The sequence below is a fragment of the Schistocerca nitens genome, chromosome 1, assembly GCF_023898315.1.
Source record: "Schistocerca nitens isolate TAMUIC-IGC-003100 chromosome 1, iqSchNite1.1, whole genome shotgun sequence".
In the NCBI taxonomy this organism is placed as follows: Eukaryota; Metazoa; Arthropoda; class Insecta; order Orthoptera; family Acrididae; genus Schistocerca; species Schistocerca nitens.
The window spans coordinates 1253841331-1253869015 of NC_064614.1; positions in this window are offsets into that span (position 1 = coordinate 1253841331).

The following is a 27685-nucleotide window of genomic DNA, read 5'->3' on the forward strand; positions in this document are numbered from 1 at the left end:
ATGAGCAACAAATATTTTTTAACTAACTAACTTTACAATCACAAAATATATACAGATATATAGGTGCAGAACATGAAGTAAATATAGTGCACATGCACTGAGTACAGAACATATCAGGCAAAGACAAAAAAAATATATACAATGAGTACAAATCATATTCACAAATGGCAAAAGTGCACACGCAGAGTAGTACAGAACATATCTGCAAATCACAAAAAATGTACATGCAATGAGTAGAAATGATGTTAACAAAATGTCAAAAGTGCACATGCACAGTAGTTCAGAACATATCAGCAAATCACAAAATGTATAGGCCATGAATACAAATCATGATAACAAAATGATTTTTACTATGTTACAAGAATTAGGATAGGAAAGGGAAGGATTGCGTCATGGTTGTAGCACTTTAAGTTGCACGCAGCTGCACTGAAAGTCCATATCTTTCTACAGAAGCACAACACCAAGTGAGACAATCTGAAGTTCTTTACCCAGAAGTATTAATCAGCGTAGCCAAGACACTGAAAGGCCATAGTAATATTCCATGTTATCCTTTTGGTAGTACACTGGGTACACCAAACAGTGGGACCATAATAGCATCTCCACCGCTCACGGTGGTGGACAGCATGTCGTGTCAACACCACGTTCTTGTAAGGTACTCCAACGTAGAATTAGTGCAAAAACCAAATATAGTGCTCCATGACTATGAGGATAGACAGCACAAACGGATATTGCAGTAATTCCTGATAATTAGGTCAGAAGGTGAAGGGCATTAAGTCACATAGTAGTCTTCATTGAGAATCACACTTGTAATGGGTGGCACTCATTGCCAAGTTATTGAACATTTCTGTACCATGTATGTAGTATTACAGAATAATGTTCATGAGTAGTTTTACAGAGAACATTGGCTTTCATTGCCTAATTGCAAACCATCAGAAGTCATCAATGAAAACAGTAGCTAATAAATGACATAGTATTACATAATAATATTCATGAGACGTTTTACAGAGAACATTGGCAGTCATTGCCTAATTGCAAACCGTCAAAAGTCATCATTGAAAACAGGAGCTAATAAATGACATAGTATTACATAATAATATTCATGAGACGTTTTACAGAGAACATTGGTACTCATTGCCTAATTACAAACCATCACAAGTCATCATTGAAAACAGGAGTTAACAAATAACATAGTATTACATAAGTCGCTCATGGTGGTGGACAGCATGTCGTGTCAACACCACGCTCTTGTCTGGTACACCAACGTAGAATTAGTGCAAAAACCAAATACAGTGCTCCATGATCATCAGGATATACAGGACAAACGGATATGGCAGTAATTCCAGGTAATTAGGTCAGAAGGTGAAGGACATTAAGTCATATACTAGTCTTCATTGAGAATTACACTAATAGTTGGTGGCACTCATTGCCCAGTTATTGAACATTTCTGTACCATGTATGTAGTATTACAGAATAATGTTCATGAGTCGTTTTACAGAGAACATTGGCACTCATTGCCTAATTACAAACCATCAGAAGTCATCATTGAAAACAGGAGTTAACAAATGACATAGTATTACACAATAATATTCATGAGACGTTTTACAGAGAACATTGGCACTCATTGCCTAATTACAAACCATCAGAAGTCATAAATGAAAACAGGAGCTAATAAATGACATAGTATTACATAATAATATTCATGAGACATTTTACAGAGAACATTGGCACTCATTGCCTAATTACAAACCATCAGAAGTCATCATTGAAAACAGGAGCTAATAAATGACATAGTATTACATAATAATATTCATGATACGTTTTACAGAGAACATTGGCACTCATTGCCTAATTATAAGCCATCAGAGGTCATCATTGAAAACAGGAGTTAATAAATGACATAGTATTACATAATAATATTCATGATACGTTTTACAGAGAACATTGTCACTCATTCCCTAATTGCAAACCATCAGAAGTCATCATTGAAAACAGGAGCTAATAAGTGACATAGTATTATATAATAATGTACATAACTCGTTTTACAGAGAACATTGGCACTCATTGCCTAATGACAAAGCATTATATATATATATATATATATATATATATATATATATATATATATATATATATATATATATATATTATTTTTTTAAGCAATGCATTGCGTTGGGTAATTACTGAAGAATGAAAATATTTTATTTTGAGTTGTTGCTGCAAATGAAGATGTGTAATGTCATTCGTCATGAGTCAGCTGTAGCAAGATTATGAAACAAGTAGAGTATATGTAATCACATTCGTAAATGACATAGGTTTAATGAACAACTGCTTATAGCACATTAATTTCATAAATAATTTCTCCTGCAAAATACGAAAATGGATTATTAAAGTGAAAGAAGAAACGCATTTTATGCTGAAAAGTAGTTAACTTCGAATTAACAGGTAGTGAAATGTGTATAAAAATAATGTGTTCTCTAGCTGTCCTTTCCAAAACCTTCAGTCATCATACTATGCAATATAACACATTCTGTCAAAACGAACTGCAACAAATACTTAAATAACTACATAGCATAAATACATAAACTTCGACATCATCCTCATCTCCAAAGAAAAAACTTCATTATCCGTATTATAATAATTCCATTATCATCATCACCTGTAAAGAAAAACTTCATTATCCATAGTAGCATATTCTTCATCATTATTCATCATCATTCGTTATCATCTGCAAAAAAGTCACTTCATTATTCATTATACAACTTTTCCTTATTTCTAGCATATTTCCTCACTAAAACTAAAATGTGTAGTTCTGCCTGACAGCCTGCATCAATCGCCTTGTATTCTAAAAGAAAAAATTAGTTACGACTGCTATTCTACGATGTGTATAGTATATCTTTGTTAATGCTTGTTGATTCTGATCCATTTACTCTTCCTCATGTGGTATTATATTTTCTTTCGTTCTTTCCGAAGGTGAAATACCCATTTCTGTTCAACTTATTTCCTTTACATGTTATTTCTTTCTGAAAATGATGAACAAAGATTAATGTCTTGCATTTAATTCATATACCTATGAAATGAAAACTGGTTCATAGTAACATAATTGAGCATACAGCATAGCATGACAGAAAACGTTATATGTGAAAAACAGTGTTCAGAGGCTAAAATGTACCCAGTGTATCACAATGTAGCAGCAAAAAAAAAAAAAAAAAAAAAAAATGTGAAATAGTCACGATGTTGAGATATCATAAGGCAAAAATGTCAAAGTCAAGTGGTGTTTGCTATATCTTAACTATTTCATAGTGCATACAAACAAAACAGGAAAACAATCATACATACATAAAAAAATGGAAAATAGGCACGGTCTGATGTGTAACGACAAGAAGAGCGACCTGCTAACCCTACCTTGCTGGGCACTTGCCAAGAATAGTACGACAATCATCAGTAAGTAGTCACATAAATATAATTGCAAAAATGGTCATAAAATGTGTAAGTTCATCTGGAAAAATATGCACGGTCTGATGTGTAACGACAAGAAGAGCGACCTGCTAACCTTACCTCGCCGGGCACTTGCCAAGAAAAATACGACAATTATCAGTAAGTATTCATGTGAATATAATTGCAAAAGTAGTCATAAAAATTTGGAAATGTCATTACAGTATGTTAAATCATGAAGTATGTTCATTCAATAAAAGGTTTAATATTCGATATGTGGTGGTTTCCTTTGGATTTTCTGGTTCTCAAAGTTTCGACGTGTACAACATTGGGGTGGTGAATGCTGCGAATCCGATATGGACCTGCGTATAGAAGTTCAAATTTACTGCACCTACCTTTTATTCTGTTGGATAAATAGTGTGTTCGTACTAATATCTTCTGTCCAACGTGAAAGTCACGGCGTGTACTAACCTGTTTTTGCTGTCTTCTCCGGCGCTCTGCGGCACATTTGATGTTGTTCAGCGCAATGTCAATTATTTCATGGTGTCGAAGTCGACGAGATGTAGGAAAGTTTGCTAATTCTTTAATTTTGTTAGGTGGTTCAACATTTTTCAGTATAACAGACGGAGATAGCATAGTAGATTCATTTGGTATAGAATTAATTACATCCTGGAATGAGAGTATGTGTGTGTCCCAATCAATATGTTTTTTATGGCAGTATATTCTACACAATTTACCAATTTCTTTCATTAATCGTTCACAAGGGTTCGAAGAAGCATGGTACCAGGATGTATACATCGGAGAAATGTTTCTAGCTCGTAACATACGGGTCCATATAGTAGATCGAAACTGTGATCCATTGTCGGAAATAGAAAATGTTTTGCAAATGCTTTCGAAACAATTCTAGCAGTAGCTTTGCGTAACGGAGTGAAGGTAACAAATTTTGAAGTGAGATCAACAGCGACAAAGATGTAGAAAAACCTCTGTTAGTTCTAGGAATCGGACCAAAAATGTCTACAGCGGTCGTATGTTTCAATTTAACAGGTACAATGGGATGTAATGGAGGAATATGTGATGTTGTGTCTGACTTAGCTTTCTGGCAGATTTTACATGACGCTAAAACTCGTCGTATACGTTTCTCCATGTTGGTAAAATAACAGTTCTGTCTCAGTATAAGAAAACATTTTCTGGCTCCGTAATGTGCGTAACTTAAATGAGTACACCAGATTAATTTGTTTACAAGCTCGTCAGGAATGCATAATAACCAATTGTTGCTGTCAGGATGAGAGCGGCGAAACAGAATGTCATTGCGTACAGTGTAATGGTTTCTAATCGTAACATTATTCCTATCTTGCCAAAGGTGTTTAATCTCTTTCCATACATTGTCTTTACTTTGCTCTTGTGCTATGTCCTGTAATGACGACGAAATGAAATTTTCAAATGCAACCTGTTGAATGTACATGACGCTGAAATTTGCTTTGCAGAAGTTGGTTGCGATGTCTTGCTGATTGTTGCTGAGAGAACGAGATAGTGCGTCTGCTACAACATTTTGTGTGCCGGGAATGTGAACAATTGTGAAATTAAATTCCTGCAAATAAAGTTTCCATCTACTTAATCTGTCGTGAGTAAATTTAGCCGTAAGTTAAAACTGTATAGCTCTATGGTCTGTGTAAACGGTGGTATTTCTTCCATAAAGGAAATGCCTAAATCTCGTAAAAGCCCAAACAACACATAATGTTTCAAGTTCTGTAACGGAATAATTTCGTTCAGCAGGTGACAGAATGCGACTTGCAAAAGCGATGTTTTTAATTACTGCACAACCATCTTCTTCAATTTCCTGGAAAATATGTACGCCTAAAGCGGTGTTAGAATTGCCGGTGGCAATGGAAAAATTTCTAGTAAGATCTGGGTGCGATAAGAGTGGTGCATTCAACGAAGCATGTTTCAGGTTCATAAATTCAGAATGTGCTTCCTTGTCCCAGGACCAAATAGTGTTTTTACCTGTTAATTGACATAATCCAGGTGTGTCTAAAGCAGAGTAATGAATAAATTTACGAAAAAAGTTAATTAAACCCAAAAAGCTGCGTAGGAACAGTAATGTCACGCAAAGCTTGAAGTTTTTCCGGATCAGGCGCAATGCCCTCTGCTGAAATTACATGTCCAAGAAATTTTATAGAAGTTTTACCAAAGTGCTATTTACTGAGATTAACTGTGAGTCCTTGTACACGAAAAGTTTGCAACGGTCGTTCAAGAATCATATTGGGTTCAGACCAGTTAGCTTCTGCAATAAGAATATCGTCTACGTACGTTGTAATTCTGTCTTTAAGTTCTGTCGGAAGTATTGTATTCAAACCGCGAATAAAAGCTGCTGAAGAAATAGTTAAACCGAATGGTAATTTACAAAATTGATAACAGTCACCAAAACAGAGAAAAGCTGTGTACTTTCTGCAGTTCGGATGAAGCTGAATTTGCCAAAATCCCTATTTCAGATCTAATGTAGAATAAATAGCAGTACCATGAAATTTCTGTAGTAGTTCTTCTAGTGTCTGTGGGCGATCTGTTTCATTAATAATAATGTCGTTGATGTGACGCGAATCAAGTACAAGACGAAGTGAGCCATCCTTTTTCTTAACAATATGGAGCGGGTTTATGTACGGACTAACTGCCGGTTCAATAATACCTTGGTCAAGCATAGCTTGCAATTCTTTTTTAACTTGTTCTCTGTGTATATACGGAATGGGCTAATGTTTGGCTTTAAATGTGCCGTGCTGTTTAACTTGAAATTCATACATAAAACCGGACATAGTACCAGGAACGTTGTCGAAAACTGGAGCTTGCTGTAAAAGAATTTTGCGTAGTTGCTTGCGTTCGTTGTCTGTATTTACACTGCTTTGTTTAACTTTATCTGAAATCGTCTGTATTACGTCATAGTCGGCTTCGTCTGGAGTACTATAGTTATGTACATACGTATCTGAGAACAATGTGGAATTACAGTCTATGCTACGTGATACGGAAATGACCTCTGTGCGATTAATTGTTTGTTCTTCTGCAGATAATGAGTGCTGAAATTCTAAAGCCAGTTGTACATTTTCATCCTTTAACATTAAATAGGAATTTTGAAAATCAATAATTGCGTCGTGTTGTACCAGAAAATTCGTACCTAGAATAACGTCAGTTGTCAATAATGGAACAATCCAAAAATTTGAGTAAAATGTGTGACCTGCAATACAAAATGATAAATGCGTCTGTAATTTACCATCTACTCCTTTACTCGATACTGCTCCTTTTACTTTCGTTTTGCCTAATGGTAACGTAGGATAGGTATTCTCCTTGTTACACTCGTTGAAAGTTTCTTGATTTATAACTGACATAGGTGATCCGGAATCGATTACTGCTGAAAATTTCGATGATCCAATTTTAATTTCGATGACAGGATATGAAATGGTTTTTTGAACAACTGGTCTTTCCTGCAAAAGAGTGTCTCGTATGTCGTCAAAGGTAATAACATTTTCGTGAACTACATTCTGCGTGTCATAAGTAGTGCTTAGGTTGCTGGGAGATGCAACCTGTACTGTATCTAGTCAAATTCTATCTGACGTGTTATTATTTTCGGGAGGATTCTGTGGCATTTCGACTATTTGAACTGTTCTGTTATTTCTTCCAGACGTATTACGCTCTGGATGATACCTACTGTCTGGTTCATTCATGAGAAAATGTTGTTTCTGTTCTTTTTGCTGCTGGTAAGACCGACTGTTATTAAACGTATGTTGATAATTATGATCATTGTTTTTACGTCTGTCGTGATAGTCATTTCTATACGGTGCATTGCGATAGGAATTGAAATACTGTGTTTTCTGTACGTAGTTATTTCCTTGCTGCCGTGCGTTACTATTTGTTGGACCTGAGACTATACGTGCACGCGGCGAAACATTAATGTCTGGTTGACCTTGTAGACTGCATTGTTGGTTAGGTATGCTAACCGGTTGGTTTTGTTGATGTTGTTGGGAAAAACGTCTATTGTTACCAAAATGTGGTTCTTCTTGCTGATAATTTTGTCGATACTGATAATCAAAATTGTGTCTGTTATTAATGTTCTGGTGGTTGTCGTTCCTAAAGCGTCTATTACCTTTGCTATTGAAATTGCGTGGCTGATCATAGTTACTGTAAGTTTGTTGGCCTTGGTTATTATATGAAAAATTTTTGTTTACGAAGGAATAATCTGATATTTTCCTTCTGCTGACCCGTTAAAAGTGACACTCTTAATGATCGTGGTAATTTAGAAATGCATAATCGTATAAGTGCAGATTCACTGTATGGTTCACTTAGGTACTGGTTTTGTTGGACCATGTGTTCAAAAATTGCGTGACAGTGGAAAAATTTGAGTTCTCATAATTCGGCAAACTAATTAGTTGATCCTTAATTCCGCGCTGTGTCGTCTTCGACCAATACGCTGACAGAAAAGCATTCTGAAATTCTTCTACCGAGTAACATTGTCTCGCGATCGGTCTCATACGAGTTGCCGGTTCGCCTTCCATAAAACTACAAATAAATTCAAGTTTGTGCGTTACGGGCCAAGTCGGGGGAAAAGCAAAGCTAAATTGTTGTATCCAATCCAGGGGGTGAATCTGTGTTCTGTCATTTTTAAATACTTTAAACTTTCTCACTGATAGAAAATGTTTGTAATCAAAATTATCGTCTCTGTATGACGCAACCGGTTCAGGATTGTATGAGAATCTGTTTGAGTGTGACTGTTCGGTATCTAACTCACGTACTCTCTGTAGATTACCTAAATTATACTGGCTGTGTGAGTGTGAGAAATGTTCGGAATTCGCCGTATGCTGTGACGTGTTACTAACTGAAATATTTTTTATCTCTGTTACCTCTTGCTGTAAACTTGACAATTTTTTACGTAATGTATTATTAGACGAATCTATCTCATTGATTGTCTGCTGTAGATTTTGGAATTCAGGTGTTTGGTTAAACAAAATCGGTGCACTATCGTCTGATTTGCTGTCATCATTACTTTCGATAACATCAATACGACTGACCAATTCATCATATTTTTCAGTCAGTATTATTACCTGATCATCGTTTTCAGTGTCAGAAGCATTAATTTGCTTTTGTATTTTACGTGTGGTTTCGCTCAATTTTTTAACGTCAGCTTTGATGACATCAGAATCCTGTGTTAGTTCTAATTGTTCGAGTTTGTCTGTCACTGTCTGAGAGTCTGCTGTGTGTGTGTCTGTTTTCGATTTAAGATCGGAAATTTAATCACGTAATTCTGTGTTCAACTGCTTGATGGTATTAATTTCGTCGGACACTGTAGCAATATTGTTGTCTACGTATGTTTTTGCTTTCGCAAACAATTTACGTTTATCTTCCTGTCTCTGTGAGGTGATTGTTTCCATGACTTGTCGCTTTTCTTTATTCTGTTCCTGTATAAATTTACGGAAACGCGTATCACTGTTTTGTAGGTGGTGATTAAAACTTTCGTCAATTTGCCTGTTCTGTTGTTCGAATTTCGCGTCTATCTTTGCATCCATTGTGCGCGAAAGTTCTGCTGTCATTAATTTAAACTCGTCGCGTAACTGTGTTGCTTTTTCAGAGCATTGTTTACCAACTGCACTAATTTCGTCTCTAAGTGTTTCTGTTGTAGCTGTTTGCATATCCCTTAATTCTTGAGCAACAGATCTAATTTCTTCACTACTTTTCCTAGCGCAAGCCTCAATTTCTTCACGTAATTGTTCTTTAGTATCATGACACTGCGCGGCAACGGCTGTAATCTGTTCACTAAGCTGTCTGGAATTGTTGTCTAATTTTTCATTAAGGTTGTCACGTTTTTCACTAAGTTGTTTCAAATTATCATTAAGGTTGTCTAGTTTTTTATTAAACTATATGTTAGTTTCATTAAGGTTGTCATATTTTTCATTAATTTCATGAATAAGTTGTTTGTGTTTGTAGTCTTTTCTTTCATTCTGTTGTTTGAGATTGTTCTCGTTAAGTTGTATCATGAATGCTATGAATCGATCCATGTCAATACTACTTACTCTATTCTCTGTGCTGTTCGTTGGCGTACCCACATTTGTCACGTCTTGTGTGACCATTTTGTCATTCTATGATTCTTGAAAATGTTTGCCAATCGGATGTACACTGTTACTCACTACACCGGAATTAAATATATCTGTCGTACTCTGAGTACACTGTTCATTTTCATTAGAGAAATTTGTCTGTTCGTTTCGTGAATTTTGCAAACCGGGTGTTTCAAGCTGGGCAGCGCTCATTGCAACAGAACGCCCCGCGTCATCAATTGTCGTTAAATTAACAGAGGACACAATTGAGTTCGTTTGTTCAACGTTAAGATAAAAATCATTACAAGTGGTCGGTACGCACTGATTGTCAGTAAACGGAGGATTGTCATCATTACACTGAGTGTCACAAGTACTATCGCTCAAATTATTAGAATCGGCTATTTCACTCATTACACATCGCGATGAACTGTTAACAGTTTTCGCGGCATTTTTACACAAATCACAATTATTCACAAATGAAACAAAGACAATGCAAAATCCAACAAACACTATTACAACAAAGAGCAACAAATTGCCGATGATCTGTGGAAGAAAGATTGACCAATTAGAAAATGCGTTGTGCCAAATGCTAATTATATTAAGTAAATAACAGCAGATATATGAGTACTTCTCAGAATATTCCCAAAGAAATATGATCCTGGTTCGGATGTCGCCAAGTGTAACCTGCCCACAGAAATATTGAATGAATATTAATGCAAAATGGAACCAAGCTTAAACTCCCCACAAAATTGATAAATGAAAATTGACCAAAAACCACAATAATATTAATTAAATAATGAACCATGAACCGTATGTAACATCTCAACACAAATAATTAAACCTGATAAATTTTATAAGGACATCAGCGCTGACCTTCGGCCCTGTATTCTGAATGACAAAAGGAAAAACTCTTACCTCAATAAAAACTGCATCTATATCTGCTCTTATTTATCGACACAGCTTCGTGCAATGCTGGCGTATATTTAATTTTGATTCTTGGAGGAAATGCATAGGAAATTTTCTTTAAATTGAAATGAACGTTTTTCTTTAAAAGAGTTACTTTATAAAAAAATTATTATTGGGGCATTTTTTGAATAAATTAATTACAATTAACATAGATTACTAGATGTGCACAATGCTGCATCACTACCTTCTACAACAATACACATCGTCCACCACAATCCTGACCAGAGTCACAAGAAGAGCACGCCGTCGACGCATGCCGACGCCTGCTCAGTACAACCGTCCACTCGCTACTATTGTCGACTGACTACTACTACAGGCAGAATACATACAACTCACTACAGCAGACAGAGTGCAACTGCTCCTGCCGACTCGCTACACGCAACTGTCTTCGTCTCGCGCGGTCAAGCGCAGACTACCAACGATAAATAACTCTCTGGTCAGAGATTCTGTCATGCCTCGCCATCGCTGGTAATGAATACATACGTGTTTCAATGTTTATTAGTTTAAGAAATACAGGCGTGCCAGGTCGGATGATTCTTTTTCATACACGCTATGTAGTAATTTCTTTTACAGGGCGGAAGTCTGAAAAGTGTTCGAAGGTAGAGCACTCTTTCCTTCCTCAGTTAATTTGGTCCTACAATAGTCGTAAAAACCTGGGGTTTCGCCAGGTTACATCGTAAACCTACGGACTGTAAGACAGAAACAAAATACGCAAATTTGTCGTCGGCCATGGAGGAGCCCATGACAACATATCATCCAAATAATTAATGCAACCTGGGACAGGCATTTACTCTAAAATCGTTGGAAAATAGCAGGAGCGCTAGCTACACCAAAAGCAAGACACAGATATTGATAGACACCAGAAGCAGTACCCACAACTAACCGAGAACCTTCGTCCACAGGAACCTGCAGATGCTCTTCAGAGAAATCGGTTTTAGAAAAGTATTAGGCAACCGACAATTTCCTCAACAGCTCCTGGTTTGGAAGAGGATACGTATCCACGATCAGCTGCTTGTTGACTGTAGTACTGAATTCGCCACAGAGGCAAAATTTCACTGACGTCTTCCGAACTACATCCAACGGAGAAGACCGTTCACTAGCCGTAACAGGTTGCGCCACCTTTGGCGATTGAAGTTTGTCCACTTCTGCTTTCACTTGATGTTTCAGGACGACAGCAATAGGACGCACATGACAAAAACGAGTTCAGGCCATGAATTTCTAAGAAATATGATCAGAATAGTTCGTAGCATACCCTACACCTTTCGAAAACAAGTCAGAAAACTCCTCACACAGTGCATCCAGTTGAGAATGCGGTACCTTGAAGTGCGTCAATGATAGGAAATCCCAATGTCTGAAATGCGTCCACCCCGACCATGTTCTCATCACCAACATCAACAACCACCAAAAACGTAATGGAATGAACCACTGCCGTGTAAGAGGCAGATACCGTAAACTGCAGTGTTCTGCTTGCTATAACTGGCCAGCTTCCTCGTGTTCAGTGTCAACGGCGGCGAGCCTAAACTCAGAAGGGCTTCAGAATTCAATAACACCGCTGCAGCACCGCTGTAGGCCGAGCACTTATCGGAAAACTCTTAATTCGACAAACAACTTGGGAGAAGTCACAAGCATTGGAGTCTCACTGTTCAACGTCCATGTCCATATCATGAGCCACCTTCGGCGAACGACAGGAGGAGGCGATATGGCCCTTCTACTGGCAAGCATTAAAAGTAGCCCAGGGCTAGGGCATGCGGAACGTTCGTTCTATACAAAATGGAGATTACGAGGCGGTAACTGAGAACACCAACTCTGGCCCTGTGACGGTCGCGGCTGCTTGGGCGGGCCTTGGTCTGCTAGTCGCCGGGGCAGCATGTCTACCAACACCACTGCAACCTTCCTCATGCAAGTAATCTGTCGTCCTAGTGACTACATCTTGAACCACTACTGCCACATGGCTCCACTTCTCCGTTTGGTCATCTGCTGCCCAGACACTTATTCTACCCACAAAACTTCTGCCAAATAGGAGTCTCCACAGAGTGAAGCATTCTGGAGCACTTCCTTGTCCGGAGCTAAATAGACAACTGAGTCACGTATCATAGCGTCTGTGTAAGAGTCATTATAGGCATCATTAACGAATTGACACTTATGACTAAGGCGGTGAAGTTCGGCTACCCAGGCACTGTATGGCTGGTTCGGTTTCTCAACTCCCGCCGCTATGACATGCGTATGTCTACAATGGTAGGTGGACAATAGACTGCACATGTCATCCAAAGTAAGATCTGCTGGTTATTGTAGAGGGGCAACCTGACACAGTAATTGGTACATTTTATGTGGAATCCATGAGAGTAAGAACATTTTGCACAAATTCGAGTCTGTCATGCCGAAAGCCAAAAAATGCTGTCTGAGTCTTTTTTCGTAAGCTTCCCAATCGTTGGCTGAATCATTATACGGAGGAAAAGTGGGCGGATGGATAGGTGGAAAAGTACCCTGTGTGTTAATGGATGTCGACGAAATGTCCATTGCCAAACTAAGCTGTTCAATAAGGGCCGGTAGCATGGCATCCGTAATGACTAACTTGATGGAACCATAGTTAAAGACTGCACGCGCGGAAACCTCCCAAACTCATAGCCAGTCGTATTTTAACGAATACACGAGACTGATCCAAGTAACACAAATGTGGCTATCTTCATAAACTTCTGAATACTAACAGAAATGAGCCTTTAGTGAGTCCACACTTTACGAGACACAGAACAACTAGTGTCAACGGTACAAATGGAGAAACATAGAGAGACTCAGTCAGCATTGCTCAGCGCACGTTAATGAGCGAGCCGCCGGCAGACGGTGCAGCGAAGACCGCGTCCCACAGGTGACCTCCAGCGGCCAGTCCCTGCTGAGTTACTTGGCGGACATTTCACACACACAATCACGGCGCACCCACACTCACACGAATTACTAGCAGGAAACTATTCCTTGGTTTAACACGGTGAATACCTGGTTGGTCTCCAAAAGAGGGTTGGGTCGCAAATGTGAATGACTTATAATTTTCCGTACTGGCTGCCACTTTGGATCTGATGGCTGTATGTTTCACTGAGTAGCACATACACATTTCTGGAACTATACTACACATAGCATGTGTACTCCATAACTGAGTAGCAGAAGGCTACAGTGCAGTCATTACTATCGTGGGGTCTGCAACCAATGTAGCGCCTGCTAGTTTACACTTGTTGCTTCTAGTAGCTACTTTATGACTTACGTTGATGCAATGTTTCCTGTAGGTAAGCGCTCTAGCTAATGTTATAGCCAAGGATTTTGGCATTGCGCAGTTCACTAGCCATTTTCCCTCCCAGTCTATGTGTAGTGCCTTAGACCCATGCCTGTTCCTGGAGTGAAAGAGAGAGGTTTGGGTATTCAAGCGGTTAAGTTTGAGTTGGGTTGTCTTTTAGCAGACAACCAGATGTTTAACACTCTCTGTATGTCCTTCTTTTTAGAGATGGTAGCGGGATTCGGGTGTTCGATAGAAGATTTCAAATTAAACACCTTTCAGCCATTAAATTTCCAACCATACTTTATTTGGCAACCAGAGTCTCCGTTTTACTACACCATCTTCAGGCCCGTGACGTAAGTGTCGAAAGGAACTACCTCGCTTGTGGAGACGTTGTTGAAGATTTTCTGATAAGTTGTTTTTGACAGTCTCAAAGTCATTTCCATGGGATATAATGCCACAGTGACCAGCATATGTAAAGCTCTAAGAGCCATGTCGTAGTGGCTCGTCATGGTGTTGGGACGTACTTCAACCTGGACCATTTTGTTTGCGCAGGTTGCATACATTCAGAGTTTAAATAATATATTCAGGTGCAAATTATCCCCCCCCCCAATTAACTTATAGTTAGGATAACCACTCAGGGTTTATTTATGGCCCTTGCAGATAATCCATTCTTCTGAGAAACCCCTCCGCCTGCTTCACTTCTCTGGGAAATCCCCCAGCCTTCTTTACCCTCCTCCGCTAACACCCTCCTCATCTACAAACTGGAGGAAAAAGACCTTGTCCCTACTGAAGAGGAAGGATCTCGGGACAGAAAAATGAAATCTGTGTCAATTGGCACGATAATGTAATGTTCAATTAAGTTAGCAAAACATATTTAATCAGTTTTCGAGAGACAGAGCTTCCCCGCTTGGATAGAGCTCACAACTGCACGCCACCTCCGCCCCCACGTTTCATGGAAGTAATAACTATAAGCACTGAGAAATGGAATGACGTGCTATATAGTAGCCGCCGTTTTGGGTCCACACACACGTATGTAAGCAATCTGGGCACTGCCTTGCACTGGACATCTCATATTTTCAGTAAATAATGACGATTAAGCAGGATGTATTTCGAAAGTCATATGGTCTACTGCCTGTGTTTGAGCTATTCACGTCTTTTGAAATGGCAGGTTAAACTACAATGTAGGCGACAATCTCCTCCTATTCCACAACCATAGACTGAATGAACCAGATCTGGCTGCACTGGTGTATGGAGTTACACTGAGCTAGTTCTCCTTTGAGATCTCTTTTTGGAGCAGTCACCATGTATGAGAAATTATCATGCTTGACAGGCGCAAAAACTGCCCAGAGGGCACTTGGGACAAGTTTTTTTTTTCTTTTCCACACGACTTCCATCAGAAGCCAACAGAAATGCAGCTGAAAATTGGTAGGATCCAACAGATATGGTAGAATGGTCTATCATGGCATTGAGGGTATAAGATGGATGCAGTCTCAGTCGCAGTCAGCTAGTAGAAGACGCATGAAGTGCCAACAGCAATCGAGATCTTCAACCTGTTTACCTCCATGTCTTTTTTGTGGATGCTTATTGTTTCTCCTTCTTCTTCTTCTTCTTTGTTAAGCTACCTCCATTGTATCTGAGCTACCTCCGGCTTGCCTGATCCAGTAGCATCCACCAGCTTTCTGGAACCTGTGGTGACTTCGACCTGTCGGCGCCAGCAGTAGCAGCAGCAGCAGCAGCAGCACTGTTGGTTCCTGTAGCACACTTGACCAGTATATTGGAGCAGAACAACGAACTGCAATTATCCAACCCCCTCTCTGATTTGGGTAACAAGACACCCAGCCAGTCCCTGACTCTCAGAACAGTTGAGTTTGTGGCCCTACACCACACGGTGCGCGGTTAGTACTGGCCTCTGACATCCACACCATCCCAGAAGATTCTGGTGTTACTGCAATTCCAGAGGGTTGATGTGGTGGATGAGAAGCTGTTGATTCCTCCAAGTACGCCAATTCCTTTCGCTTCAGCTTATAATTGAACACCTAGCCGTTCAAAGCCCTCAAATATTGGCACAGAAGCATCAGTGGACAGTCGCTCTTGTATTCAAAATGCTCGAGTTGTTAATGTGCTATTTACGAGTATAATGTTGGAATGGGTCGAACTGTATTGTGCAGTACTCCACATAAATCAACAGATGTCCTCTGAGTACTGGCCACCTGAAGGTATCTATAATGCTGGCCTGAGCTATCTATAACATAATTGTACTATGACATGACGTCCTTTGTGAGATCTGGAGGTAGATACATTTATCTGAAACACTCCATGGTTATAAACTTGTTGAGAAGACTGAACGGATGCCTGCCTTGTGTTCAAACGGTGTATAAAGAGAGTGTGAACTATCTCCGTACATACAGTGTGCATATGGACGATTTACAACACTCCATTAATAACGTGTCAAAAGAAAAAGTTAAATGCACACTTATCAGTTTGAGAGAAATACGCGCTCCATTCCGTGCATATGAAAAAGCTTTATTTGCTAAACTGCGTACTGGTTATAATGAATTCTCTACTGTAAATGATGAAAGTATGTGAATGCAGCTTGCCGCTAACTTGGTGTAATGTTTTGTCTGTACAGAGGTGTATCTGTCGCCTTTATTACTCCTTCACTCTCACCATAAATCGGTACAATAAAGTTAGGGCTTCCTGTTTTATAATTAGGCTGATCCGTGATAAGACAGACAAACAATTATGCTAATGGAGGATTCTGAGTATTTTCTCGAATTTCATTCGCTCTCTCTCTCTCTCTCTCTGTCCTTTATCTGTGTACAGTTTAAATATATTATTTACGTGAAATCAGCCTAGTAGAATCTCTGGTGGAGCCCTTCGTCTTAATATTCAGCGGCTGGCTTGCTGGAAAAGATCTTTACATTTGTTATTATTATTAAGCGCTGCATTCAGTTGGGAAAATCGATCGTTTGAACAATTCGTTCAGTTTACGACAGATCTAGAATTTCAGATGTGGACGAAGCCTTTTTGGACGATTTATAAAAACTCGGAGATTGCAGGCTCTCTTCGTCACAGCTGAAACTTCCCCACTAATTACAGCGCCAAGACAATCATCAATGATTCAGACAGAGAACTCATTCGTCATTCACTCTAGAATAAAATGCTCACAAACCTTATTTCTGAGGAAAATTGTATATTCAATCCATTTCCATTACATGTTCCGTTTTCTGTTGATTCCAAGTCTCATGTAATTTGCTTTTACAGTTTTTTTCTTTCTCTTTACCTATCACGCTAGTGGCACAAACGTTAATAGTTCGCTTTAGCGAGAAGAAGAGTAAATATGTCTCTTTTAGCAACCCGACAATCTTCCAACCGATACTTCCGAAGCTGTTTCCTTATCCCTCTATAATAACCATGGAGCATACATCTCAGTATCTCTGTTATTCCAAAGAATAAACGTACTAGAAAAATACCTTGGCGTCGACGAGCTGTCGGCGCATATATTACTAGAAAATCCGATCAGATACTTTTCAAAAGTGAATAATTGTGGATGATTTTATTGACCATTATTAATTATTGCGTGGTAGAGGGTAATTTTCCGTGGGGAGATTACAAGGTGTGAAGATACAGGAAGAACTATTTGATTTTTTTTAATGTAGTGCGCCCAGTGTGTGGCTGCTGAATAAAAATAAAGGACTACTCAAAAAGAAGGACGAGATTTCAAACATTTATTACTTCCAAAACAGAAAAAAAATGTAAATACAATTCCAACGTTCCTGGGAAGAGGAAAGTTCACGTTTTTATGAATTCCATGTGAGAAAAATGTATTACACGGCAAATATCGAAACGGTGGCTCATTTCCAGCAACACATGAAGTAGCTGGTCTCTTGTTATCGAATTCGCAGGTTCAACAATGCGATGTCGCAGATTTTCAAGTTTCGGGCATAAGGGTGTTAGAAGGTGGTCTTTTACGTAACCCCACACAAGTGACAAGGTGTGAGGTCTGGAGACTTGGGAGGCCACCGGCGATGACGTTCGTTCTCTGCTCCTCTACTTGTAATCCAACCTCCTGGAATGGTATCGCTCAGGTAAAATGGGACATCCATAGAGAACACCTGGATAATTCTGTGAAAGAAAGTGGACGACTTAGAGTAAAGGTTGATGGAACTATAATGAATGTGCCTGATTTCACTGTAATCGTTGACAGAACTGGACAGAAAGCATAGAGACATCCTACAAAGGAGTGTGCTTAGTATGGAACAAAATGTTGACTAAGCATAGGGCATGGAAGGTTGCTCAGGAGAAGTTACAACTGTTAAGGTTAGGACGTTTGGATCGAGAGCAGATACTGAGGGAAACCTTTAAATCAGTTAATGAACTCGATGAACTCTCAGTGAAATTACACAATGAAACCAGCGCCACAGTGATGGTAATATAGATAAAACATTTCGTGTCAATGATGGAAAATCATACATGTTAAGCATGGAGAGCATATGTTTAAAAGAAGAAAAAACAGTACAGACAAGAGATAGAGAATTTCAAAGAAACTGCTCTAATGAACCTCATTTCCTAACCCACAAAACCTGTAAACTATTCACACAAAGATCGGGAGATGTATGGTGAAATACTGCAATTGACTGGTGTACACAGGTAAGTAGGAAACTGGTGCAGTGCGAAAAACAGAGCTATTATAAACCTGTATTAGATGCTTCAAATGGTATTGGTGATTCAAATGAGGTTGTTTCAGTAATCTCTGAGATTAGAGAGAGAGATGTATAATAGAATAAGTATAGAGGTAATGCCGGGTGGTTATAATTAAGCTTCATCTATTTAACAAGTTATAACATGGAAACTAGTCCCCATATGAGGACCACACCTGACAGCATTAATGCCAAGGACATGGGGAAGAGTCATAATACAGAATAAGTGCTACGGTTCATCATACAATCACATACCAGTACCATAACTACTTCAAAAGGGGCCCAATATGGCCCCATCTGTGTACAGAAGACTCTGAAAGCGCCGGATTGTGTTCTGCACAGTAGATAAAAGAATGTCCGTAGATATGTTGGCTACCTCACTTGATTCGCTGCGCTTCAGAGGAGCACATATGCGAATGTTTCCTTGGTAAATCAGGTAGCCCCACAACCAGAAATGACAGGGAGTGAGATTACGTGACCATGCCGGCCTATCATTTAGAAACGATCGGCTTATAATTCGATCGTTTCCAAATGTGTTTCAGAGAAGCATGTGAACTTCATGAGCGATGTGCGGTGGCGCCCCATCTTGCATGAAAACTGTCCAGTTCAATGGGTCTCTCTCCTGAATGGTGGGTATGACGTGCTGGCGAAGCATATCGCTGTAATGCTGGTCAGTCGCATCTTTCGTACAGTGGACTACAGGATGTTCAAGTGTTGTGACACAGCACGCGCACTGCCTGACGATTGGGAATCGCGTGATTCGTTGTCTGCCATAGCAACAGCGATTTCATGAACCACCTGTAGGGCATCCGGTCGTCGACCTCTTCCCTGAGCGACGCCCAGTTCTCCAGTTGATTTAAACTTCTTCATTATGATCTGCTCAGCAAGTGGAGGAAGAGGACCCTTCCATATCCTTTCAGCCGGTGCTAATGTCGAAGTGCAGCTGCATCATTACTGTTGCTTTCGTCCAAGCTCATGTTCAGACATCAAGAAGTGCACTTGCGATGGGTCAGGTTATAACACTGCAACAGCATTTACGTGGCTTGTGCGATCAAGTACCAAATTTGATTTATTCTGTACTGTGCCCCAACAGAACAAATAGTCCTGTCACGGAAAAGCCACGTATAACACTCTTGTCCGCTACTGCAATACCATAACCTCGAAGCTGGAGGCAGTTTGAAGAACAGAATTATTTTGTTAGAGTAGTTATGGTATAAAGCAACAGAGCAGTGTTACCCTCTGAGAGGAATTTTATAATGTTGACCGTATTGTACCTAATGGAAGTAGCTTATCGGAATTGAAAATCAGAATTACGTAATTATTTGAACAGCAACAAACAAACTTTTGCCTATCTGCACTGTTTAACTGATAAAGAAAACGGTCGCCAGCCTAACTAGGCAAGAGAATGATTAACATTCTCGTTCAAGAGAATAGTTATTAGTAACTTTAATGGATAAACACAACCTACACTTTGTCACACTCAAGTGCAGTGAACTCTGACACATACATATGTTTACGGTAAGATTGAAACCAACAGCTAGAGCAGCACAAACTATTTGCAAAATTATAACATACACCGAAACACACTATTACTTTCAGGGCTTACACTAACTGAATGGTTTTTATAACGTTATTATCACTATTCACTGCTGAATAGTTAATTGGATATAGGTTAAGTCTCTCTCAGTTAAATACTTTACTATTTAAAATGAAAGTTAATTGGAATCCACTAACAGGTTGCTTCTCACTATCATTTGAATAAAGACATTATGTTTTTCATAATTTAGTGGTCTTTCCGCTACGTGTTACCAAGCATTAACACAATAGACAATCTGTGGATCCTGTTATACTATAAATATGCACTTCTAATACACAGGAGAGACAAACATTTACCGAACATGAGTATATAACGTTTCACAACTGCAGTTTTCCACTTTAACTACAGTGAGACACAAAATTAACATATATGTAAGATAGTGACTCACCTTCTGCGGTTTACAACAGGCAGTAATGTGATCATTTACTAAGCAAAGCTTTATAAGCCTCAGTCTTAAGAACTTTTAATTTGAAGTTGGCAACAACACATTAATAACCAGTTTTACTAGGAAAATTATTTTCAGCAAGCATCATTAACTTTAACTCACTGTCTTGCCACATCGACTTTCTTTTTACTATGTTCAAGAGGCATCAATTAGCAAAACACTGGGCTTTAATGTTCTTTCAGTAAGGACACTCGGAAATCACTTTAGTTCAAACGGAGAGGAACCTGAGAGTTGCTATGATAAGGAGAAAAATCAAGGTAGGTACATAAATTCAGATGTAAATTACCTTATATTTGAGCACACTAAGCTGATCCTTCACTGTACATTACTATAGTGCTCCATTACATTGATTGCGCAATTACGTGGCGATTGCATGTTGGTAGGCGGAATTGCAGGTAGAATTGCTGGACTCTGTCATTTCTTGGTGGCGATGAAAGATACAAATTCCAGAATAGTTCCAGCTGTTTATCCATCCATCCGTGGCATTGGAAAGTAGCAGAAAAATCCTCTCTCGGAACCAGCACAATATGCATCTTTCACATGGCAGTGCACAGTTTGGTAGTTCGTCCCCGACTGACTCTTGTTCCACCTTTTCTACCTAGGCCAACTACAATTTGCGCGCGCTACACAGTTCTGTTCCCGAGGGGAGCCACTACACCTTTTAAATACAAACTAACTAAGAACCCTAAGTGAAGGTCAGCAGTTTACATAACAGAAACAAACATTTTAAATAAAGCAGAACATTTGGGCATATGGGTGTTTTTACAAAAAATTATTCACATAGAAATTACAATTATATGTAGTAAGTTTTGTTCCCTCCGAATGGGACAAAGAATTTAAATGACAGATATACTACTTTGCATAGAAACAAATGACGACATCAAAGTTCTTACAAAGAAAGGAGTATACAGTTTTGTGTTATTGATTCAAACAAACACATTTACAGTAGCTCAGCGATGTAACATTAAATGAAACAAAAGCAAAATAAATCAGTACAGCATTAGATCTATGGTGTTACACATGTCCCATGTTTCGTTGAAGTTTCCCATCAGGGATACTTCAAGGAAACATCCATAACACCTAAGTGGTGTTGGCTGCAAAAAAAAAAAAAATTCCATCCAACTTCAGTTGGGAGAGAAAAAAAATACATATTACAAACATACAGTATATACAGTAAGAAATTTCATACATTTCTTCAAAAACATTTAAAAAAATAAGACATTTACAGTAATTTTCATTTTCACACTTGTTTAAGGAAAGTATTTTTCATCATTACACAAGATATTTTTAAGCATGTTAAATTCATACAAACACAGTTCAAATAACAAACAAACAGTACATAAACTAATCTACACATTAGTAGAATATCTATGGCTTTAAACAAAAAAAAATTGATAATACACACAACAACACAGAACATTTTGACTTAACAAAGCAGAATTTAGTCTTTAAATTTTTTTAAATGAATGTAAAGTTTCATAGCCACACACACAAGCATACTCATGATCACAGTATATTTCACACGGTTCGGCAGTTAATGAAATATGGAAAATTTCTGTTTGCATTAACATGCATACCAACAGTCTGCACAAAACAGTTATGAGAACCTTTTCCAACTGACTCCTTAAGTACAAAGGTAAATTTTTAAGGTTTTTCCCAATTATTAAGTTTAAAGGTGCCCTTCATTAATAGCAGTCCAAAATATTAGTTGCACATAAACACACTAACATATTCAGAATCTATCTTTTAGTATCACTGCTGTGTTTTAAAACAAGGCAGTCCAAAACTTTAAGTTATTTCAAAAAACCTAGTATCAAAACATCTACATCCATTTGAATAAGAATGCATGTATATTTTATAATAACTCTTCACTGACTTCAATAAGAGTAATTAGTTCATAACACATTGACCAATAAACCTAACTTACTTCACTGCTTGCCTCAGCACTCGCAGTCCATGTTACACATTCTGCCCATTATTGGTTTGAAAGTCTTTTTATGTAAACATTTAGGCATAAAACACAATTTAGATTAAGAACACTACAAAAATAGACCTTTTTAAATTGACACACTGCCCCATCCTCTAGGTTAAGCAGTTCATGACGATTTAACTTATTGCCCCACAATGGCAAATCCTTTGTCTACTGCTCACACAGCAGTTTTGGTTGTCCTCAACTTCAGGACCACAGCATTCTTATTCTTTTGTCTTGTTTTGCTGCCCAACAACATATTTTTGAGCAGTTTATTGTCATCATCTTTAAGTTTTTCATCATTATGTCACATCTTTGTTACCAATTGCATTAATGGTATAAAACATGAAACCTGTAACTTTAAAACAGTAATTAGACACTAGTAATGTTAAATCTATCTTTACACCATGAACAAATCAGAAAACATACACATCATTAATCGAGTAAATTTTAAATGGCATTTTTGGTATAATGACAGTGTTCAGGAGTTATTTGGGTGTCCCAGATTTGTGATTTTTCATCGTATTTTCTTACTCAGTAATATTGCTTTTAAAGTCAATATTCAGTTTAATTACACATTTATGTTATCAAATATGTCAAGATCAGAACAATAATTTTATATACTAGTGCAAGTGATTATCGCCAACTTTTTGTGGCACAAGACATAAACATCTCTTATCTATCTTATACACATTAGTCAGGTTCATCTCCTCAGCTTTTGACACACACAATTTTTCAACATCATAATTATCCCTACTTAAAAAAAAATATTTACATTCAGTAATTTACCTTGTTTTCAGTATTCTTACCTTTCCACATCCATATTTCTCTTTCCAATTACATTTTTCCTTTACAATTTCCACTATATTTTCATTATTCTTGGTCATTTTCTAGTGTACCTAATTTTTTGCTTAATATCTATGCCACAAACAATACAGAGTATCTTACATTATTTCTACACTTTTCAGTTTATTCTGATAGAGAAGAAGGAAAGAAGATAGTAAAAGTTCTGAATGATGAAGAGGAAGGTTGGCAGCACGAAAAGAAACAGAAGTAGTGCTGGCAACGACTCGGGTCCCTAGTGCTCGTCAGACACTTGACAATGCAAAGAGTGCATGTCCACTGAGGCTTCAACAACCCTCATCTGAGGACATTTACCTCTAAATAAACTAACATTGTGCCAACATAAGCCCTTTCTGATCTTTAAGTATATTAGGAATTAATTATTATCTTGTAGAGTTCTTTGCACTTTCATTAAGTTTCCATAAGCATCATTATTCATAAAGTTTTCAGGTTTCTCACACTATGTGGCCCTCTCTTCATAGTTAGACTGGCAACAATAAGTATTCAATTGAAATTAAACAGTTCCTAAGCAAAGTCAAACAGTACACTACAGTAAATAAACAACCTGCCTCAGGTCTCAGGATCAACAAAACAATAATTCACTTTCAGGTAACACTCAGATACAATAATAATAAAGTCAGGCATTATATTAACAATATATATATATATATATATATATATATATATACACATACATCCTGCCCCCAGTCTCTTTATTAACAAGGCAGTCTTTTATGGTTCATAAAACAGTCACTTAATTCTGGTGGCTTATTAGGCCTCTTATTTTCTACATCTTTCACTAACCTATTCAGATCTTACCAACATTTTGTTTCATCACGTGGCTTTATGGATTTGGGAATTTCAAAGTCTTTAGCAAGATACATCTCCTGTTCTGCTATTATTTTATCAGGTGGTTCTTTTTGTTCCTTTAATTCACACTCAATTAAAACATTTGTTAAGGCTTGCCCCAGTATAGTACCATCTGAAGGTTCCTGCAAATTATGCCCCTGTGTTACATTACTGAATAATTCACTCGGTTTAGGCCTAGTTCTACTTTCTGTATCTTGCTTTGGAAAAATGTCACTAATTTTCTCATACCCTCTTTCAGTAAAAGTATAATCACTTTCGTTTATTCCTGGGAATTCATTTTCACTGGAGTCATCGCTACTCTTTTCCTCACCATCAGATTCACTCAGGTACTCGACTTTTGAACAATATGGAAAGTTAGTATACTCATTCTTATCTGTATTCATATACCCTTCATCATCTGAACTATCACTGATTTCACTTTCGTCATCAGATTCGAGCAGGAAAGCAACTTTTAACAGTGGAGCAGATTATCACTAGATGTTTCAGCCACTTCGTTTTTCGACTCATTTTCTACACAATGCATATCGTTTGGACAGTCAGGCACTTTGGCTGTACAACTTTGAACGATTTCAGCCTTAACTTCATACTTAGTGTAATCGCCATATACTTCGATAACCTTCATTTCATTTTCTTCGATGCTATCAGTTTCAGACAATCGTGCGAAATTCCTACTAGACCCTTCTGCTTTAGAATCACAGAACACCTTTCTATCAACAATAATTTCGTCTGCACTGCTTATAATGCAATGTTTACTAACGTCCTCCTTTACATCACTTTCACCTATTATTAATTGTGCAAACGTGTTTTGCGTGGCGTATTCTACCTTCCTTTCCTCTTTATTCATCATAACCTCCCCCACATCTACGTCTTTTACCTCATACACATCGTAAACAGTACAAATATTCCCCTTTTCACTCGCCTTTTCAGGCTCCCTTTCATTCTTTAATAATGCCTTTTCGCACGATTCCGATATTGAGTAATCTTTATCATATGACACATTAACTTTATTTCCATTATTACATTCATCTACAACTGAAACTGGCCAACGGAAGTGTCAGATCCCGCCTCTTCTGTTTCTCTCTAAGGCAGCCATCTTGTTCTGACGTCTGCCATTTGTGCGTGCTGCCAAGTGCAATGTACGGTGCTCCAGCAAGCGCTGCCCGGAGCACAAACGGTCACGTGACTTCGAACTGGGAACGTCACTATGTATCACTCCGCGCCCGTCTTCCATAGGCGAGTCCTTAACCTTCCTGCCCCATAGTTTACATCTTTCTTTCTCGAATCTATTATTTGACATCTTTTCTTTGGGCCGAAAACCGGTTTCCGCGTGAATCCGGCCCGTAGCACACGCGGCTTTCAGTTTTCCATATCGTCTCTAGTTTGAAAATTCCGCGCCATGTATCCTCTGCCGCGCATCGCATAATTTCCTCTACCTCTCGCACGACCTCTTTGAATCGTGTTTACACGAAATCTATCGTTTTCAGGTCGTTCGTTTTGCTCATTACTTTCTCGCAAATAATTGTTGTTATTGTGGGGACGGGTCTCGCGATTTCTTCGCCAGTGATCTTCATCCTCTACCCTTTCCAAGAACGCCGTAGAACTTCTGTGGGAACTCCCAAAATATCGTTTAGAATCCTCAGGCCAAAGAACCCAAACGATCTCGGTTTCAGTCCTCCTGGCCTTCCGATGTATCAACTTTCTGTACCATGATTCGTAAAACTCTTTCATGGTTTGCCTACCTCTGATATCATACAGTCTGGCCATTAGGAACTCACGCCACAACTGGTCTTGTTTTTGTTCTGATCAGTAGTCGTCAATAAATTTATGTTTAAAGCTTTCAAAAGACACCTGGTTTGTATCCAGATTCAACCCCCACTTTTTGCTTCTCCTGTTAATGCACTGATTACAACATTAATTTTTTCCTGGTCAGATAAATATTCAGGAAAGTTCCTTTCGCAATTCTTTACAAAATCATGGGGGTGCCATCCGTTATGCCTCTTTGCAGGGTCGAATTTTTCCCCGCCCTCTAATATTTTACTGAAAGGCATTCTTTCAGTAAAATGGGTAGGTCCTGTTTGTATTTTTCTTTCCAGGTTATATATTTTGCCTTGGATATGTGAAGTGTTATGGTCACACTTGTTTTCGCAAGTAACAATCTGTTTCGTTAGTAATCTGTTTGTTTCTGTTACAGATTGTTTAATTTGTGCAAATTCTGCATTACATTCTGTTTGTATTTCGGATTTAATATCGAATACCTTTTCGTCCACCTCAGTGCTGAATAAGGGTTCTATTTTTTCTCGAATTTTAATTACTTCAGTGTCAAATCTTTCGTTAATGTCATCAATCAATCCTTGTAAATTGGCAATATTGCCATTGATGACAGTAATTTCGCTTTTGAGGTTTTTAATTTCATTACTCACAATGTCTACTTTTACATTTACTTTCTCAATTTGTTCTCTAAGATTCTGGCTTTACGCTTTGTAGCGTTGCTCTTGGGGGACAAAAATAAAAAGAACTGTTACTTTTTTTTAATGTCGAAAAAGTGAATATTTTTGGTGGGCCACTTGGCAACAGAATCAGGGATTTATTACGCTATTATAATAACATACGTTGACCATTAAATACCTGAATAAGAGCAGCATATATATATATATATATATATATATATATATATATATATATATATATATATATATATATGAGATCGTTCGGAAGAAACATTATCATTTCTGTGCATTTTTATAGTCGTGATGTAGTTATACCCGGATCAACACTAAGGGACCAGAAGATTTATAGACTTTAAAAGAAATTCAACACTACACAATTAAAAAAGAGTTGGTTCAGAAATAATAGGAAAACGATAATGTTCCTTCTGCCTCATGCTGCGTTCGGCCCATCAGCGTGATCGTAATTTCTGGTGATGAAGTAACACAAACAATAATTATCATTCAGAAAGGAGATGGAATCATCAAGGTTAATTTACGAAAATAAGCACACTTATCTTTAACACACGTTTTTTTAATGCTACGTACCTTTTCATATTAAATTACAATAGATGACCATTGCGGTTAAATACTTTATACATAACAGTTAAAATGTCCTCTTGACGCTGTCTGTTCGATATCAGTTACAAGAAACTACATGTTTTCTGATTGGAAAAAATAACAATTAGCATATTCACTCAATATTTTCACATAAAATATAAAATACTGTTGCGGAACGCATCAAGTCCGCGTCCGCCTCTCATGGAATACAAACAGTAAAAGGTGAGGCGCCAAAAGCCTCATTTGTCTTGAAACAACAGAATTCTTTTTTATACCATTAATCGATACATGTACATAGAGATTTACTGGCACCGTGCAAGAACGGCAAAGATAAAGAATAATAGATTCTGTCGCTGCTACGCGATGGTTCATTTCTTTTACTTTACAATTGTTCGATAACTTCAGGCCATCAGGCGTTTACTATTGAGCGTATATTAATGTTTGTGAGACGAAAATTACTAATATTACACTGCCTCCCATGAGGAGGGA